At 39.9% G+C, this 20,232-nt stretch overlaps 1 long non-coding RNA gene across 2 annotated transcripts; it reads left to right on the top strand.

The window, feature by feature from the left end:
• The first annotated feature begins 3,673 nt into the window (after positions 1-3,673).
• Positions 3,674-18,258, top strand: LOC115415429 (uncharacterized). Of its 2 annotated transcripts, XR_003934808.1 has the most exons (5): positions 3,674-3,867; positions 7,043-7,113; positions 7,369-7,445; positions 8,014-8,083; positions 18,217-18,258. It is a non-coding gene; the product is annotated as an uncharacterized LOC115415429 (long non-coding RNA). The 2 variants fall into 2 exon arrangements; XR_003934809.1 differs by lacking the exons at positions 8,014-8,083; positions 18,217-18,258 and adding an exon at positions 7,692-7,779.
• The last annotated feature ends 1,974 nt before the right edge of the window (positions 18,259-20,232 follow it).

Raw genomic sequence — 20,232 nt, 5'->3', positions numbered from 1 at the left:
ACCAGTGCTAACCACTGCACCACCGAGTCACCCATCATAATGTTTTGTTCATGTTAAATCTGTTTTTGTCTGCCATATTTTTTTTCAGTCCTCTGAAGATGTTATTTTCTCTCCATTTGCTTGTTAATTTATTTCTCTGAATATCCACTGCACATATATTCATGAAACCTGGATGAAGCGTAGAGCGTCGGCCATGGATGAACCCAGTAGTTTCTGGAGCAGACATGTACAAATTGGATACTACTTTTTTTTTTTTTTTCTCATTGCAAGATTTTGATTGAATTAAATGACTTTCTGCAGAGGTATGTCCTACTTTTTTGGTTTTTCACATTGTTTACATCTATTGTATATTTATTGTATAGTTAATTACTTTGGAATCAATGAGCCTGGTGCTTGTGGATCAAATATTTGCCACCAGATACCACTGATTTAATTATTGCCCTTGGAAGTTTTTGTTGAAATAGTAAACTAATTATTATGTTGGAGTTCAGTCTCATGTGAAACTTCCAAATATGGAAATGAACAATCATACCATTAGATATAAGTGTCAAAACATGAATTCAAACCCAATCAGATGTTTGTTTTAAAAAGATGCAATAATATTTGTAATTTGGACTTAAATCTAATGCTGTTTATTGTAATGTACATAAAAGCCTGAATTATTTAGTTCAAGGCTGTTTTAAATTTGTTTTTCCATTATTTTTTTTTTATACTGAAAATGTTGAGTTGATGTTGTGACTCCTTTGAGCCAGCAATGAGAGCTTAAGGCCCTTGTAAACCGTTATTGTAGCCAAACAGAAGCACCGCACCGGTTATAAACTTGGATCAAAGCCCAAATTAATATGAAGTATTCGGTTACAGTCATGTAAAAGGTAGGTTTATTCCAGTGGCATTAGGTTTGATGTAGGGTTATTAGTTGATTGTTGACCTCAAAATGAAAGACACTTTTGTATATATTTTTTAAATTTTTTTTTAAATTTTTATTTCTTTTTTTTTTTTTTTCATTTTTCTCCTTTTTTTCATACTTTACTTACAAAATACCATATACACATAGGCCAGAACATGGCATGGAGAAAAAAAAACACAATGCTCGAGATGAGGCAGGAAGAAATTAAATACAATTACATAAATAGGTAAGTAAATTAAATAAAATAAAAGTAAAGGAATAAACAAAAAGAAAAAAATAATGTAAAAATAAATAAATTACAACTTAAACTCTTCACATAAGGCTTTAGTCTTCACAGCTTTAGGGTTAGTGCAAAAGTTAAGCGTGTCTAGATAGGATTTCAAATAAGATTTAAAGACCACAGAGCTGGGTTTCTGATTGGCAGACTTGCTTGTATGTATATGAAATTTAGCTAATAAGGAAATGAGATTAAGAATAAACGATTTCCCAACAGGCAAATCAGTAATAAAGAAACCAAATAAAATATCTTCAATTTTGAAGTTAAAAGAAATATCCAGCTTTCTATTAAAAAAAAAAAAAAAAGATATCACACCAAAAAGTTGAAGAAAAGGCACATTCCCAAAACAAATGAGTTAATGTTTCATCTGAATTATGACAAAATGAGCAAAAAGGGTCGACACTGATCTTCTACTTAATCAGAGCTGAATTAGTTGGATAACACCTATGGAACAGTTTTAAAGACACCTCTGTCACTTTATTGGAAATGAAACACTTCCTTGGTAATAACCATACCTTTTCCCATTCCACATCATAATATAAATGACTCCAAAAAAAGATGGAAGTTGGCTTCCAAATTGTATCCCTTTGAATCACTTCTCTGATGCATTTATTATGAGGTTTTTTTTTTACTCAAGAATGGATGTAAATTTCCTGTGTATAATTCTGATTGTGCAGTTTGAGGGCTAATGGTTGTTGAAGGACTAATAGTAGAAGATAGCATCAAACACAACTGCATATTCTCTAGGGAGTACCGGAGTTTTATATTCCAACCAAAATTCACTGTAAGTAAATAAGTGACCTTCCCTGTTAAACAACTGACAGACAAGCAGTGTTCCGTAATCAACCCAATTCTTTAAAAACGACTTATGTTTGAAACATATATTCCGATTATTCCACATACAGGGTGTCCCATAAGTCTCCATACATAGGAGACATAATCCATTCCATGGTTCTAACATGTATTTCTTTGTATTTCTTCTTTCTAGTTCTTCAGCAGTGGAGGACACGCATTGAAATGTGTTCCCGACAAAATGGCAGTCATATAGAGCATATTGTAGAAATCAAAATGGTTTATGTCAAGAAACATTTATTTTTCCTATGTATGGAGACTTATGGGACACCCTGTATAAGATTTGTGAGGGGAAAAGTTATGGAGGACCAACATAAAAGTAAGTGTTGATGAAAATGATAAAGTTTCTTTGGTCTAAATCCGGTATTTCCTCCCGTTTGCAAAGACATGAATTTGCACGTACCCTTGCCTCTGATTGGCTAGAAAGGCTCTTCCGTGATTGGCTACTTCAATCTTTATTTCTTTTATTTCTTTTACTTATTTTTAATTATTATTATCTTTATTTGACTTGATTTGAGGCGTTTACTCATTTCCAAGGCAGGCTGTCAGTAGTGTTTTTTTTTTTTTTTTTTTTTTTTTTTTTTTTTTTTTTTTTTAGAACGTTCAGGTGGAATTTTGGGGTGGGAGGGGTGAGGCGTGACGTAATTTTCATAAGGGTTAAATACAGTGTCGAGCTGACTACAGTTGGGACAGCACGTTGGTTCAGTGGTCTAAGCTCATGTCTCGCGAAGCAGATGTTGTGGGTACGAGTCCAGGTGGGAACCCCTATGGTCAGACGTAGGTGTAGACGCAGATGCTGAGGGAGGGTGCGAGCGGAATGACGTGGGGCGTGTCGAGTCCAAGTAGGGGTTGTGCGTGCGTGCGTGTCTGTGTGCGTGGGTGGGTGAGCATGGGTGAGGGTCGCTGCGCTGGCGTGTTGTCCTTTTGGGTGTGCGTCCAAAATTACGTCATCCACATTCTAGAATAGAAATAGAGAATGCTTTTTTTTTATGCTGTACAGACGCCTTAATAGGGGTGAATGAATGAATGCATGGGAGGTATGTTTCTATGTTTTAACCTAATAAATTATATTATATTTATAATTATATTAAATTTGTAATTATAGTATATTAAATGTATAATTATATTATTAAATTTATAATTATATTAAATTTGTAATTATATTATATTAAATTTATAATTATATTATTAAATTTATAATTATATTAAATTTGTAATTATATTAAATTTATAATAATATTACATTTATAATTATATTAAATTTATAATTACACTATATTAAATTTAAAATTATGTTAAATTTATAATTATATTGAATAATTCTTTTCTAAAATAGAAAAATAGACGTCAAAATATCAGGACACATCTACAGCTTGTAGAACTTGACATTTTGTTATTTGACATATTGTGACTGACATAAATGCCAAGTTGTCAATCATTTTTAGGGTAAATATCAAAGTAGTATTTCTTGTAAGTTTAAGTTGGATTAATTGTGCAGCTCTAGTTTTAGCATTCCTGGATGCACCGCCACAGGGATTCCCATATTCAGTCATTTGTCCATGTTTTGTAGAGGGATCCTCTGTTTGTTTTCTTCATGGAGCGGGACCTGCTTATGTGACCGTTGGCACAGACAGTCTGGGCAGCTGACCAAAGAGCATTTAATTCATAACATATACAACAGTTTAATTCTATTCTTCCTCCTAACATGTCAGTCATGTTGACTTCTTAGAAACACTCTTGGGCTCCTGCTTTAGGAGGAAAAGCTCAGCTGCACTCGGACAGTTTTTCGCTGGGACTCAGAATAATGCTGCTTTGGACCACTCTGTACAAGGTAAGGATGAATTTAATCTTATGCAACGTTATTCAGAATGACTTTATGCACTGTTTTCACAGAGCCAAGCTGTTCTATGCTATTAGCAACCGAGCAACATGAATCTGTCAGTGTCAATGCTAAGGTTAGCTTAAGCTACCACTTACGTTAGCTACACGACTGTTGGCGAGTAGTGTTTTATATGCGGTCATATTTCTTGAAATGTACACACAGCGTATGTTTTGTGTCGACTTCAGTCTAAAGTGTGTGCTTTCAAGAGGGCTGTTGACAACTGAGCTTAGTTTAGTGGGGCAGAGGCAGTTGGAAGCGGTGCAGAGGAGAGCTAACATGATGGTTCTGGTAAACATCATTCTTTACATTTACATTACGGCTAAAATTTCCTTAGGGGGTCAAATGAGTGGCCATTTTTGTCAAAAGAAAGTTGTAAGAAATGCATAGAACTGTGTTGAAATAATGCTAATCCATTGTGCACAGACTACTGATATTATTTGACAGTGGAACCTATATTTTCATAAATATTGGATTTTAATAGCAGGTATATGTGAAAACTTTTGCTGGTGGACGGACGTGACATTACGCATGATGATCTGGTCAGTACCAGTACTTCATTAGTAATAAACTTACGGACTTACTATTGCTAATTCTCCTCTTATTCATACATGTTAGTATTGTGGATCTAAAACAATAACAGTTGACACAAAAACACTCAATGTGTCTAAAAGAATAGAATATTTGTTTTTCAGGTAAATTCAGTTCAAATATAACTTGGTCATTTGTGACATGAAAATATAGCATTAATTGTGATGAAATTGGACATTTTGAGCTGAAAACATAGTTCATATGACCATCCACATGTTGAACAGAACTGAAATCCTGTACATTTGCAGAACTTGCATTTACCAACACAAAGTTCCTTTGGGGATTCACTTCTATTGATTTCTTATGCACAAAGACATAAATAAGACCTCTAAGCAAATTTTAGCCGTTTACTGTTAAGCTGGCGGGTCAATTCTCCGTTTTTTCCCGAGGTTAGGTCACTGTGACATGACATAGACCAGGGGTCAGCAACCCTGGTCCTAGAGAGCCACTATCCTGCATGTTTTAGATGTGTCCCTCTTCCAACACAGCTGATTCAATGATAAGCCTATCATCAAGCTCTGCAGAAGCCTGATAACGACTGTCAGGTGTGCTGGAAGAGGGAACCATCTAAAACATGCAGGATAGTGGCTCTGTAGGACCAGGGTTACTGACCCCTGACATAGACCGTTTACTGACAGTGAGAGGACAGACCAGCTGACTGTTAGCATGGAGGAGGGACACTGGGCCCTCTGGATTTTTAACCCTTTCATGCATGAATTATGAGAATTTAAATCAAGACCCCCCCCCCCCAGGGTATTTTATTCTTCTTTATGCATAAAAAAAAAACAAAAAACAATGTGATTGAAATTTTTTTTTACCTACTTTTCATGGAGTTACAAAAATGTCCACTCAGCTGGACACCATGCATTTTATTTTTTATTTTTTATTTTTTTTTTAAAATTTAACCTTTATTTAACCAGGTAAGTTAGTGGTTAACTGATGCTCATTTACAATAACGACCTGGCTAAGAGGCAGCACACAAACAGAATGAGTAGCAGCACAGGTTATATGTACAAACAACAGAACAGATTAAAAATTACATTTTTTAAGCAAAGAAACATGCATTTACTGACATACTTTGTGAAAACTATGAAATAACATTTTTAATGCTGCTAATCTTATGTGTTCTCACATTTTAACACACTAATACTAATTACTCACTCAGATAATATGCAACAAAAAACAACTTGTTAAAAAAACAACAACTGGTAATTACAGTCTAATAACAAGTAGCAAATAATTTACACTCAAATATGTGACTGCAGATCAGGTTTATCAAGAACAGGAAAGGTACAGTAATGGTATGAATGTCAGTGTATGGAATGATTCTTAAGTGTCCACTGTGTTGACTGATATGGAACTAAAACAACAAAACCCATGAATATACAAGAGAACAGCTGGAGAAGAACTGTCCACTGTAGTGACCACTATGCATGAAAGGGTTAGTCTTCAATTTGGGAGCAGGCTGTGTAGAATGTGTCGATTGTCTTTTATAAAATCTGATAAAAACAAAGCTGGCAAAAGTGTCCCCAGCTCAGAGAAAGTGAGAGAGGGGGGCAAGCAAGCTGTAGGTTGAATGAGGAGAGAGAGCGCCAGTAACATCAGTAATGCAGTTAATTAGAAGAATAAAACGATGTTTTCTGACTTTGTCACAGGGGTTACAGTAAAAGTACTAAAGCAAACCTGTGTGAAGCTGCCTCACTGCTGGATACAGTGTGAATTCAGCTGAAGTTTACACCTGTCTGTCTGCTGTGTCCATTAACCCTTAAAGACCCAAACATGTACTGGCAACCAAAATCATCTACCAGTATAACATTTTTAATAACTTCTGATCCAGTAATCCAACCAATACATGTAAATAATTGGTGTAAAATAATTTGTCATCTTTTCATGGTCATCAGATATGACCCATTTAGATGTTCAGAGTATCCATAGTTACTGTGGAAACACTGTGATCTTCTTCAATATTGGTTCACCAGTAAAACCCATGGAGATGGATCAATGACAGTGGATGGAGACACTGGGTCTATGTTCAGTTATTGATATCATTGCTAAAAAAGTAAGTTTTTCTTCAGTTTTGTCTGTTTCTGATAAAATAACCCTCAGCTTTAATCTGGGCTTTTATGAACATCTACATGATCGGTGAATTAAATATAAGAAAGTACTGGATTTTCACAGAGAATGTGCAAAATACAGAGAATAATGTGAAAATAAGTCGTGATAAATCGCTTAAGAAAAGTTAAATAGAAAGAAAAATTCATTTAGCAACTGCCACCAAAGTCACACTGGGTCTTTATGGGTTAAGTAGACACACTCACAGACCTGTTGTTTTTGTGTTCTTACTTATTCAATTTTTAATTTCAAGCAGACAATGGACAAACAAATGTTATTTTTCACAGTTCAGTTTATACAGAAAAACAAAATGTAATTCTCTTTTTCATTTCTCAGGCTAAATTGAATATCTGAAGGAATGGGATATGATTAAGTAATTTTAAAAAATATATTTTTCTGTTCTTCATTTATTTTTTTTTAATAGGTATCTGATAGTTGAAAACCAGGTGACTGACCCACTTGCTTTGAGCAGTTTCATGGGCGCTTTCGTAATTGGTGAGTATTATTAAAATGATTTTGATGATTTACGTGATGTGTTTTACTTGATTTAACTATGTTGCTTTTAATTTTTGAAAAAAAAAAACAAAAAAAAACAAAAACATTTTGTGTTTGCTACAATTGCAATACAATTCAACATTCGTAGCTAAAACTAACACAGTCTAATACAACAGTCCTATAATCATTCCTACCATAATGAAGGTCATAGTATTCATTCACTGTCTGTAATGTATAATATTTTTTTCTGAATAGGTATTTGGTGTTCCTCTTATTCAGAGACCTGTGACAACTTTGCTTGGTGCACTGTTCCAAAGGCTCTGCAGTAAATGGTGAGTATTCAAATTATTTTGTTTGATTTGATTACACAGACTTTCAAAATTTATGTATATGACAATGTTGCTATCAGTTTCTGAAATATTCACCTAAAGATTTTGTATAGTGTGCTAAAATGTCCAGAATATACACATTATCCAATTTACTGGATCCACATTTTTAGCTTAGCAAATATAGCCTAATACGACAAGCCTGCAATCAATCCTACCTTCATAAAGGCTATTGTGTGATCTTCTTAACAGTTTCAAAGAGGTATGTCGATATTAAGAGTGGCTGTCCTAAATGGGAAAAAGAAGAAATTCCTCTCACAAAACAATTCAACTGCACCACACACTACAGCCTCCAAAATGACCAGCTGAATCAACATCTCACTGTTTTAGCACTGTAACACTGTATATGATAACCTTCATGAAGGTAGGATTTTTTTTTTTTTTTGCAATACTGTTGTATTTGACTGCAGTCGTTTTTGCTTGATAAGTGAGTATGCATTTGAGTAACACAACAAAATAACTTTGAAGAAGTGTGGATCTGTTCAGTGAGGAAGCTCTGTTGGGTGTGTTTTAGGTTGGCTTGCCTGTAACTCCCCCCCCCCAGTGGATGTGGTGGTGTAAGGAGTGTTCAGTAGTCGTTTCAAGTACGTTAGAACTACTTAACCATTACAAACTCAAACATCCACATTTTGGACACACCACCCATGTACATATTCCAAATGTCCATGCACATTTAAGACATGGAATACTTTAATTGTACATCAAAGTAGAGTGCATTCCACACAGGTTATTCACTTTCAAAAAGAATTGACTTCTTTCAGCTGTCACTTATATGCATGCAAGAATTTAGCTAACGAAAGGGAGTACTTTGTTCGTATCAACACACATCTAAGGAGAAATGGAAATATTTCTTGCATGTTTATGGGCGGTAGTTTTCAAACCAATGTTTATGGAACGTTTAAGTCTCATAAGAGGCGCAGACATACACCTCACACCCTAAGTGATTTTATATCAAGTATTGTGGAAACAACTAAATTAGCATCACCACCATTGCATGATTCTTTTTCTGATTGCCAGGACGAGGAGTGCGTGGAAGAGGAAGTTTCTGATACATCACTAGATTCACTCCACTGGCTCCCTATTTTATATCGTTTTCATTTCAAAATTCTGGTGCTAAGTTTCCGGGCTCTACGTGGCCAGGCCCCTGCATACATTGCTTCCCTGATTCAGCCCTACAGCTGGGCTCGTAGCCTGAGGTCTTCAGAACAGCACCTGCTGACGGTTCCACACACCTGTTTTTAGCAGACACGGTGACAGGTCCTTTAAAGCTGTAGCACCACGTCTGTGGAATGACCTGCCTCTACACCTACGGTCCATGGACTCTGTAGAGAGTTTTAAAAAAACACCTCAAAACACTCCTGTTCAAACAGGCTTTTTAATTTCCCAACTGAGTCAGGGCCACCACAAACTGATTGCACTTTATGCATTCATCATATTTTAAACTGTTTTAATGGTATTTTTATTGTGTTTCACGGGTATTCTAATGAAATTTTATTTGTACTGTTTTATTCGTTTTTCGCAATGTAAAGTTGCTACTTTACAGTGTTACATGCACTCCAGCAGACGGCCATCCTTCAGGAGTCTGGGTCTGCTCCAGGTTTCTGCTGTAAAGGGAAGTTTTTCCTTCCACTGTCACCAGTCACAAGTGTTTGCTCCTGGAGGGTTCTGTTGGGTGTCTGTAAATTTGATTTGATAAAGCACTTTGTGACTCTGTCTGTGAAAGTGCTCTATAAATAAAATTTACTTAGTTACTTACTTGCTTAGATTGGAAAGGCCAACACAAGGGACTTCCTGGTGTCGTTCAGCAACAGCTAGCAGCAGCCTTGTTAAAGTTGGAATATTTAGTACATGTTCCAGGTACAGCTATGGATGAATTCTTACAAGAACTTAATTACTTGATAAACTCTGCATCAGTTCCATTCTCTAGAAGTTTAGTAAGTGATATTCTTGAGCGTCACAATCTCCAGCTTGATGACTGTGTAGTTACAGAAATCACCACAACAGTTTGCTCAGCTAACCCAGTACAAAGGGCAATTGAAAAAGGTGGCCTTTGTGGTGGAAAAATTTACTTTTTATATTTATACTCTTTATATTTTATACTGTTAGTACATCTTCTTTTAATGCTGAGTCATTATTCATTATGTGTGATGTTTACCACTCTGTAACACCCCCAACCCAGGAACGGAGTTCTTGCCTTGAGTTAAAACCCAAACACCTAAATGTCTAAATGTGTAGATAGAGGATGGCGCCTGCACTCCAGATTGGATCCAAGCAAGGTTAGAGTGGAGAGGTCATCATGACCTCTTCACGGAGCAGAGAAGGAGTAGTATGGGGTGGTACGATGTACGTAAGGAATGACATCATAGTTTGAGGGGGTTGGATTTGGTTCTATATAATCTTTAGTTTTCTCTTGTTTAATCAGACTCACTTACAGAGTTTCTCTGTGATTGACTTCTCAATAAATGCATTTATTTATTTTAACTCTAACTTTCTCTCCTCCTCTTTGTGTGTGGGTTATCAGTTGAACATTTCCATAACAGATTGGCGTTGTCGGCAGGATTCCATGTGTGCTGTCGGGCGGGGAACGGAGGTTGGTGGACTGATCATCCTACGGGCCAAAAAGCGGCTGTAGCCCCGTGGTAAAACGACACCGCAGACGGGGGACCGGCCCCGAGCCCCGCCCGTCTCACCACTGGAATCAGAACTGAGTTCAACGCCACACACGGTGAGAAAGTTACAGTTTGGGGTGTGGGGCTGTTACTCTCTGTGTTCCAAACTCACGTCACTGGGTACGTCACTGAAACAATAGTGGCGTGCGATTCGGGTTTATATATATAAAAAAAGAGAGAATAAAATAAATAAAAAAATAAAAATGAAAATAAAAAAATAAAAAATAAAAAATAAGAATAAGTATATATATATATATATATATATATATATATATATATGTATAGACCTGAGTCGGGTGGCTATTGTATGCAAATACAATAGAGTACAGGCGTTTTTGTGAGATTTTTCACCTTCAACCAAAAAGAAAATCGTATAGGGTTGCTATTGTATGCAAATACAATAGAGTACAGGCGTTTTGGGAGATTTTTTCGCCTTCAACCAAAAAGAAAATCGTATAAGGTTGCTAGTGTATGTAATGCAATAGAGTACAGGCGTTTTTGGGAGATTTTTTTGCCTGCCTTCAACCAAAAAGAAAAATCGTATAAGGTTGCTACTGTATGTAATACAGTAGAGTAAAGTTTATAACAAACTTGAAAGCGTTTAGGTGATTTTTCGCTGACAACTGAAAAGAAAAATCAGGGTTTTTTAGTATTTGTTCGCCAAGGAACAAAAACCACTTAGAAGACGTTCTAAGTGTAAAAATGGGAAACCGCCGGGACACAGTGACGGGGGTGTGGACAGAGAGGCCCCTATTCCAAAACCCATGGGTAAAAAGAAAATATGGGGAAATTGTGCTTGAATGTGCTGATTATTGGGTAAACATGGGTATTTTTTCTAAAACGCCAACTTTGGGTGTGCAAAAACTGAATGAGTTAAAGGGAGGCAAAGAGAGAGAAAAAACAAGGTCAGGGAATTTAAACATAGGAACCTTGTAACAAATGTTTTGAGATGTGGTGAATGAAGCAAAAACAAACTGAGGTATGTGTAACCGTAGATGACACCATCTAGCTGTGTTTTTTTCCCTTTATGCCTAATTTGTTAGAACATTTAAACCACTTCTTTGTATTCATAACTTTATACTTCCCTTGTATTTTGTGCGACGTCTGTGCTACGTCTGTAAGATCTGGTAAATTATGCTGCTGGTTATAAAAAACAGATATAAAACAGATTATACAGATTAAACAGTTATATTTTCAATTGTCAAGGAGCTTGAGCTCCGCCACTTTACCATATACCATATGCCCCCCCCCTTGTGTTTCTGTGCAGGCAGCGAAGTTGGTGTCCGGGTCTGGACGCCTGCCCACAAAGACGCCGTGAGAACCCGCCCCCCCTCCCGAACACTCAGCCGTAATTCCAGAACCGGCCAAACGTCAGCGGGCCCCCAGCAGGCCCCCCAGGTCTGCTGACCCCCGGCCTTTTCCCCACCGGAGCCGGACTCCACACAACCCGACTCCACCCCCGCTGCTGATGCTGCAGGCAGGGGGGAGGACACAGCTGGCACAGCTGCACAAATGCCCATGGTGGAAGTCAGCGGACCAGACGGTCCTGTTGTGGTGTTCAGGGCATGGACATTCACTGAAACATCTACCTGATCCACCCGAGGGACTTTCTGCAATGAACACAGACCCACCGTGGTCCGAACTCAGGCGGCTTCTGGCTGCGCAGATGACCCCGAGCCTCTGCCGGACGTTTTTTCCCACCTGAGGCTGTCTGTCTGCATGGAGAAACCTGAAACAGGCCTGATGAGACAGTGGAAGATTCCAGACGCAGGGCAGGGGTCACTTTCATCAGACACTCCGGACTGGTCCGCCCGACCCCCCCCCCGGGGAACAGCGTGGGCGGGGCGGGGACCGGAGAACACTCGAGGCCCACCTACACCCGGAAAGGGGTGGTCCGACATGTGGAGGGGTGGGCCACCTCTGTGGCCAACCAGGACATGGGTAAAGGGACTGCCCACAGAGAGGCGGGGCGGAGACAGCCATGTGGAGGGAACGGGGCAGGGGATTGGCTCGCGGCCCTGGAGGGCGGGTCTCCAGACACGGATTCCACACCCACTACAGCTTCTGCTGCACTGCCCAAGGGAGGAGGAGGTGACACACACACACATCAGACACACACATCAGACACACACACACACACGCTCAGCTGTGTACTGACTCCTATCAGAAGCTCCCTGTGGTTGATCTTACTATAAGCAGGTTAAGTTATTGTTTTTAGTAGATAGTGGAGCTACATACTCTGTGATCAGACATGTAGACTTAACACCTACACTAAAGTTGAGTGGAAAAACTATTATTTCTGTGTCGGCTGGTGGTAAACAGGACAGAGAGAGCTTTACTGTTCCGTTGACATGTGTTTCACAAGAATGTACTTTCTCACATTCTTTTTTACTCGCACCCGTCTGTCCCATTAATTTGTGTGGGCGGGATTTGATGTGCAAATTGGGGGTAAAACTTGAATCGGGTCCAGAGGGGTTAACGATAACTCAACAAAACACAGTCGCAGGCACAGATCTCCACTCACATTGTGTGTACGCACACACAATGGTTAGGTATGCTGCTGGGTTACCAGATTCTGTATACCACTGGAAAGTCTGTTCCCCCCAAATTACAGAAAAATGGGTCGAGCTAAGTGACAGCAGACTTCAGCCTGGCGCTTATGTCTCACCCCCAAATGATTTATAGTGTGCTTCTCATTTCAGTCCTGGAGGCCCTGACCCCACATATGAGGAAAAGTTTTTCACACATAGTCTGATAAGCTCACGACTGGTTACATGTTTTGGGATTCATATTTTTTTTGTGCATTGTCTGTGTCACTGACTGATAATCAACAGTCTTTTTACAGGCTTGGGTGCTGCACCACGCATGTTGCTCTTTCCAAACCATGCCATGCAGATTGGAAAGACGTGGGCCCGTTTGTGGAAAAGGCCTTGCAGGTGTCAGATTTGTGTCCCACCTCTGACCCTGCCATCATGTTCGCCTCCCCGACTGGGGGTATACAGACAGAGCATGATACAGTGTTCACTGTCAGAAACTGTACAGTTGTTAAATGATGAAGCGCTGACCTGGATGTCTACATCTCCCACAGGCCTCTCACCCGTCTCCGTGCCACCCAAACTGGCTGATATCCCACCTGGTGTCTGGGCTACTGGTCCACATGATGTGGGTCTCGTCCGAAACTGCCACCGGTCATCATTACCCCCGCGATCTGATTACAGGCCATGTCAAAAACAGTCCGAGTTCGAAGCTTATTTGAATGTGGGAATTATAGTTCCATGTCCTGATTCACCGGTCAGGACCCCAATTTTTCCTGTGGAAAAAAGTGCGAACCCCTCCTGACCCAGACACATGGAGGTTTATTCAAGACCTACAGGCGGTAAACAAAGCCGTGGTTCCACGCATACCCACGGTCCCAAATCCACACACGATTTTATCACAAATTCCGCCGTCTGCATCTCACTTTTCTGTCATTGACCTTTCGAACGCGTTCACATCTGTTCCCGTGCATGCAGATAGCCAGTATTGGTTCGCGTTTCAGTTTAGAAACAAAATGTACACATGGACGCGCATGTCTCAGGGGTATTGCGAGGCCCCAACCATTTACAATTCGATTTTGGCCGACTCGCTGTCCCACCTTGACCTCCCACCAGGTGTTGCTCCTTTACAGTATGTTGATGACCTTCTCCTTTGTTGTCCTTCTTCTCAGGCTTGTGTCTTTTGTTTCACTTGAGGCAGCTGATGGACGACCTTGTCTGCCCAAACATTTCTTCCCCTGGTTTGCTAAGCTGACACATGGCGTAGATCATGTGTCTAAGGGAGGAATGTTAGATAAATGTTTTCCTGCAAAGCATGCAGACAGCTCTGCAGTGGCTAAGGCTTTGGTAACTGAAATTTTGTTTTTTTGTTTTGTTGGGGGATCCCAAAGAGGATCTCATCAGACGATGGGTCCCACTTTGTGAACACGCACTAACTGAGTTAGGGGAAATGCTAGGTTTTGACCTCAAAACACACTGGCATAATCCACAATCAGGGGGGGCTATTGAAAGGGAAAATAGCACCCTAAAATCAAAACTGGCTAAATGTTGTGAGGAAACAGGTCTTAACTGGGTCAAGGCCCTACCTCTGGTTCTCATGCAAATGAGAAAGAGACGTAGGAGTCGAAGTGGGCTGAGTCCTTTTGAGATTATGTTTGGGAGACCCCATATACAGGTCTCCAGGCCCCCAACCAACCGGGTTGACATCATTGTTGGAGCATGACATGTTGTCTTGTGTAGGAAACTCTCCTCTGAACTCTCTCAAGTACAGGTACTGGTGAAATCAGCACCGGTTCCTGCAGAGGGGCTGCTCCATCCGCTGCAGCCGGGGGATTGGATCCTGGTTCGGGGCTTCAGACGAAAGCACTGGAAACAGCGCAGGTGGCGAGGCCCTTTCCAGGTGCTCCTGACGACGCACACAGCGGTCAAGGTTGCTGAACGTGCCATGTGGATCCACGCGATCCACTGTAAGCGGTTTCTGGAGAACCGCCGACTGCTGCAGCCGAGGACGGCCGGAGCAATCGATCGACAGCGTAGACTGGACAACTGGACCCCTAGCTGGACACAGCTGTATCACGCACCCACACTCACAAGACTCACTGGTTGAAACCTAGCGTTGGTAACGACCCCAGTGACGTCTCATATACACTTATCCTTTGCCTGGTCACTGGCGAGTGACTGAAGACCCCCTGCCCCACACATACACTGATTCGACACGATGGAGGTGATCAAAGGGTCAGCTGTCATCTGCATCACCCTCCTGGTGCCTGTACATGTGGTACATGGACACATTCTGTCAGGTATCTGATCCTTCACCACCGCATCACATTCCTGTTGCGCCTGGTCTGTCGGAGGACAGCCAGGGTCAGAGGAGCTTTGGGGACGTCACAGACGTGACCTCCACCTCATTGATCACCACGACTATAGCGATAACACATGGTGGCGAGTGACACGTGATCTGACACGACGTGTCACTAATCAATCGTGCTATGTGTGTAGTTTGATGCCACACAGCTCACATGAAGATACTCTGTTCGCTCCTTATCCTCTCTTGATCAATCACACACTATTGACAATGATAAAGTGGACAGTGGCCGTCTGTCACGGCGTACCCCTGGCTGGGGTTGAGACCCAACGTGACCTTCCTTCAGAAATCCAAGAAATTTCTCTAGAGACCTAATATTACTATGGTACAGAAAAATGTTGTTTTTTCGGCTCAGAGATCTGTCTAATCTTTTTTTCACTCCACAGTTTTGCTTCCATTCCCCAGTCACAGAACACACACGGTATAATTTGGGACACACATCTGGGTGTAACATTACTCTCAAGGTAGCATGCGGGTTAGCAAATTGTGAAAAAAGGGCTGATAATTTACTTTTCTCCAGTTATAGTCCTTTACAATCTCACGGCATTACTAGGTACACCATCCCCACTGACACATTATGATGCTAAGACCTCATATTTTTATTTTATTTTATTTTATTTTATTTATTTTTAATGTTACTACCATATATAATGCCACCGTAGCTCTAACTCCTTCTGATTATGGTATGGCTGTCCTACAGAATATGGTGTGGACGTGGGTCAACACTCTTAGTTGTATCTCCCAGCATGATGGGCAGGTACATGTCCACCTCTGTTATTTGGTTCCAGCTATCTCCAAATTGACCATCAGCCAGTTATGTCACCGCCTCACCACCGTGTAAAACGGGATCAGAGTTCAGGTGGCCATAAGTTTGTAATCAGTATTATTCCCATGTACGGCCTGATTGTTTAGCTTGGTACATAGAAGAACTTCTGTGGAGCTAGAGAATCTCACTGCGTCTGTTGAACAGGGGTTTAATGACCAGTGAGATGAAAGCTCTCCGCACTGTCGCATTACAGAATAGGGCAGCTTTAGATCTCCTATTGGCTGAAAAGGGAGGTGTCTGTCATCTTATTGGCGACCAGTGTTGTACCTATGTACCTGATGTTTCCACAATCAGTTTGATCACCCTAGACGAGTCCTACATGAGGAAACACTGCATACACTACAACAGGCTGGGATTTTTGGGGCTGGCTGCTGTCTGGGGGATGGAAGCAATGTTGATGAAAATTATTGCTGTGATTTTTGGTGTGTTTGTATTACTCCTCGGATTATCCTGTTGCATCATTCCAATAATACGTTCAATGATTAGCAGTGTGATTGGTACTTTTAGTATGGTATAGCATGAAGTGATTGATGATGATGATGATAATTATGATTTTGATGACTTAGATGATCTTGATGATGATTTGATGGTGTATGAAGAAAGCAATGTGTAATCCTGTCAAATTAACAAAAATTGTGAAGCTGGAAATTACTGTTCTGACTGATGTCCAAAAGCAGATAGATCATGGGTGGATGTTTATAGTATTTTTTTCATAGTACTTTGCTATTTGTCTCCAATGTCAAACCTGATCTAAAAAGAAAAAAGACACAAAGTCTGAAATTTGGCTACATATAATTTATCTGGAGAAATATGGCTTAATTAGGTTGTCTTGGGTTGATAATCATTTATAATCGTTTATTGATACTCGTATGTAAATTTTATGTTTTTGCATGATTGATTCGGTTGAATAATCAAAAGGGAGGAAATGTGGTGGAAAAATTTACTTTTATATTTATACTCTTTATATTTTATACTGTTAGTACATCTTCTTTTAATGCTGAGTCATTATTCATTATGTGTGATGTTACCACTCTGTAACACCCCCAACCCGGAACGGAGTTCTTGCCTTGAGTTAAAACCCAAACACCTAAATGTCTGAATGTGTAGATAGAGGATGGCGCCTGCACTCCAGATTGGATCCAAGCAAGGTTAGAGTGGAGAGGTCATCATGACCTCTTCACGGAGCAGAGAAGGAGTAGTATGGGGTGGTACGATGTACGTAAGGAATGACATCATAGTTTGAGGGGGTTGGATTGGTTCTATATAAATCTTTAGTTTTCTCTTGTTTAATCAGACTTCACTTACAGAGTTTCTCTGTGATTGACTTCTCAATAAATGCATTTATTTATTTAACTCTAACTTTCTCTCCTCCTCTTTGTGTGTGGGTTATCAGTTGAACATTTCCATAACACCTTCTTAGTACTTCATATCAGCGTAAACAATATTACAAGGAAAAATTCAGTGTTGTGGAACCAATTACCTACATACTGTGATCATAAAAAGAAACACACTTTTCAGAATGGTCCCACTGCTTAAATCCTTGCAGCAAATATTGAATTGCAGATTTCATTCTTGATAAGATTGTTGAGAATCATAGAGGACACCAGGATATTAAACTTGACCCTTCTTATGAATTAAGGTCCCCTGAAGATGGTTTGCATTTGAAAGAAAACAGCTTTTAAATGCTGAGGAATTACGAATATCACTGCATCTGTACGTGGATGATTTTGAGATCTGCAATCCCTTAGGTACCTCTCATAAAAACACAAGCTTATTTATACCGCAAATTTATACCATGTATAAATTCTTTAAAATAAATAAATAAGTGATGCTTAGCCTGGGCGGGGGGCAAGAAAAGCCTGGTGGCCCTGCCAGGCCTACAACGCACTGGAGGAGTCACTGAACTTTATAAACCTTCTCGGGAGCTACAGGCATCAAAATGCATCTGGCTTTAAAGGGAGAAATCATATGCGTCCCATCCAATCTTAAATGCATATACACGTGGTACGTCGCCTCAGGTGTGAATGAGTTAAGGTACAGACCATAAACTGTTCCAGAATAAAGCCCCGTTAAGAGCTTAGAATTCTTACCACTGAAAAACTAAGGTAGAGGCTTTGAAATTGAAACATGTTGTGTTGAATTTGTTTTAACAGCATAATGCAGTAATAAAAGATTAACGCAGGCCATCCCAAAACAAGTTTTCTGACTAAAATTGACCAAGTATTCTTATTAAACTGGCCACTACAGGCATAATACTTCTAGTCATATATTTATGTGTTTATTTGATTTAATCTTGTGCCTTTTGTGACTGTTCACTCTGCAGGCTGATGATGAAGCCTTCCAAGGATCCATTGAGGACACCATGGTAGGAATAGATACATTGTCAGACCAGGAGAGGCCACCATAAACCAGAGGACATCGGGGTTGTCCTGAAGGCCAGATGGTACTGCAGGATCTGGACAATGTTACTTTTGGTGTTGCAATGTTGTTGGGCTTAATGTATGCTTTGAACCTCAGCTGCCCCACTGAACTGAAGTATACCTTTGAAGTGCTCCAGAAAGTTGTGATGGAGCTCGACAGTGACACTCTCTAAGAAGCCCAAGTTCTTAAAAAAAACTGTATCAGTGAGCTGTTGCCAGATATGACGTTGGGTGAGACAACAGTTCACCGGTTTGGTCCTTTGGATACAGAACATTGTTGCTCTTTGGTTGCATTGATGATGGCTTGTACACTGACAGAACTCACTTGCACTGCCTTATATTTGCTACATCATATTTAGTTTAAAAAATGGGGAGCCTTGCGTGGAGCATTGCTTAGCTTTAACACTTCTGGACCCCAGTCTACCATGTTAGTCCGTTGGAATATGGACTGTTTATTGCACTAGTACTGGAATGAAATGTTGCAACTCACATATTGCCACATTACTTTCATGTATGTTTTTGGTAATATTTGTTTATTACGTGTGCTGTACAAATTGGATGTCAGAAGTGTTTGTGTTACTCTGACTGTTGTTTTTTTGCTCCACGCTCTTTATAACAATTGTTGATATTGTAAAGGGAAGGCTACTTTGTTGTGATTATTGCCATTTGTTTTTGTCCGCACATACCCCATTGTGATGCATTGTTACCTCCGCCAAGGAGGTTCTGTTTTTGCCGGCGTTAGTTTGTCTGTCTGTGTGCAAGATAACTCAAAAAGTTATGACGGATTTGGATGAAAATTTCAGGAAATGTTGATACTGGCACAAGAACAAATGATTACATTTTGGTGGTGATTGGGGGTGGGGGGGGCCATGGGGGCCCACTGATCTGCCTTGGCGGAGGTCTGCGCCTCTCCGAGTGCTTTTCTAGTTTATGATGTTTTGTTTTCAGTAGGAAGCTGGTTTAAGGACAGACAGTACTTTGTTCTAATAGTGGGTGTGTCCATACATTCATACATATATTTACACAGACATTCATACTGTTTAAAAACTCCACTTCCTGGTTGGGGAGGGGCAGGACCTCCACCTCACCTATCAGGCCACACCCAACCCTTTAAGAGGAAGGATCAGGCCCAGCCAATCCTCTTTTTCCCTTTGTTGACGTAGAGCATGTGGCCTGAAGAACAATCACTTAAATGCACAGACTGGATGGATGCATACCTGAGTGAGTTATTTTGTGTTATTGTTAGTTGAATATCCTTGAACATGTTTCGAATTGTTTTAGTTATCAGTTATTGTTTCCCTTTGTTGAGATTTAAAATCATCTCATCCAAATCATCCTACCCATGTCATCACCTGAACTGTTCCACCTGTAAATAATCTGCGTGAAGAGAAAATAAGCATTATAAACGGAATTCCTGACCAGTTATTATATCTGACCGTATGCCAATGCAGAAGTTTTAATTATTCCACACAAATCAGCCCTTCAAACCTCAGCCTTCATAGTTTTTACACATACCTTAGATTTTTTTTTTCTGTCTCTCATTAGGAAGCTGTTTTAAGGACAGACGCTACTTTGAATAAGTGATGTGTCTATACATTTACATACATGTACACATTCAGACTGTTGTGGACCATATCTTTATTGGTGTTTTGTGGTCATTGTTAATTCATGTTTTTGTTTCATTAGGAAGCTGTTCTAAGTACAGAAAGTAATGCATCATTGGCATTAAAAAAGCCATTCATTGGCTCTGATTGTATTTTCTGCTTTCATGGAACCAAAAACTGGATTTGCATTTCAATGTTGAGCACATAGAATCATCAGATAACAAAGAACCATACTACATGGTCAAACAAAGTTTTTCGTCACATGAAAGAGCGGGAAGAAGTATAACTCATAAACTCCCACCCCCTTTTTACAAA

Source organism: Sphaeramia orbicularis, chromosome 24, assembly GCF_902148855.1.
Source record: "Sphaeramia orbicularis chromosome 24, fSphaOr1.1, whole genome shotgun sequence".
In the NCBI taxonomy this organism is placed as follows: domain Eukaryota; kingdom Metazoa; phylum Chordata; class Actinopteri; order Kurtiformes; family Apogonidae; genus Sphaeramia; species Sphaeramia orbicularis.
Note: the sequence above shows the minus strand (reverse complement) of the source record. Positions and strands in the feature narration are given on the sequence as shown.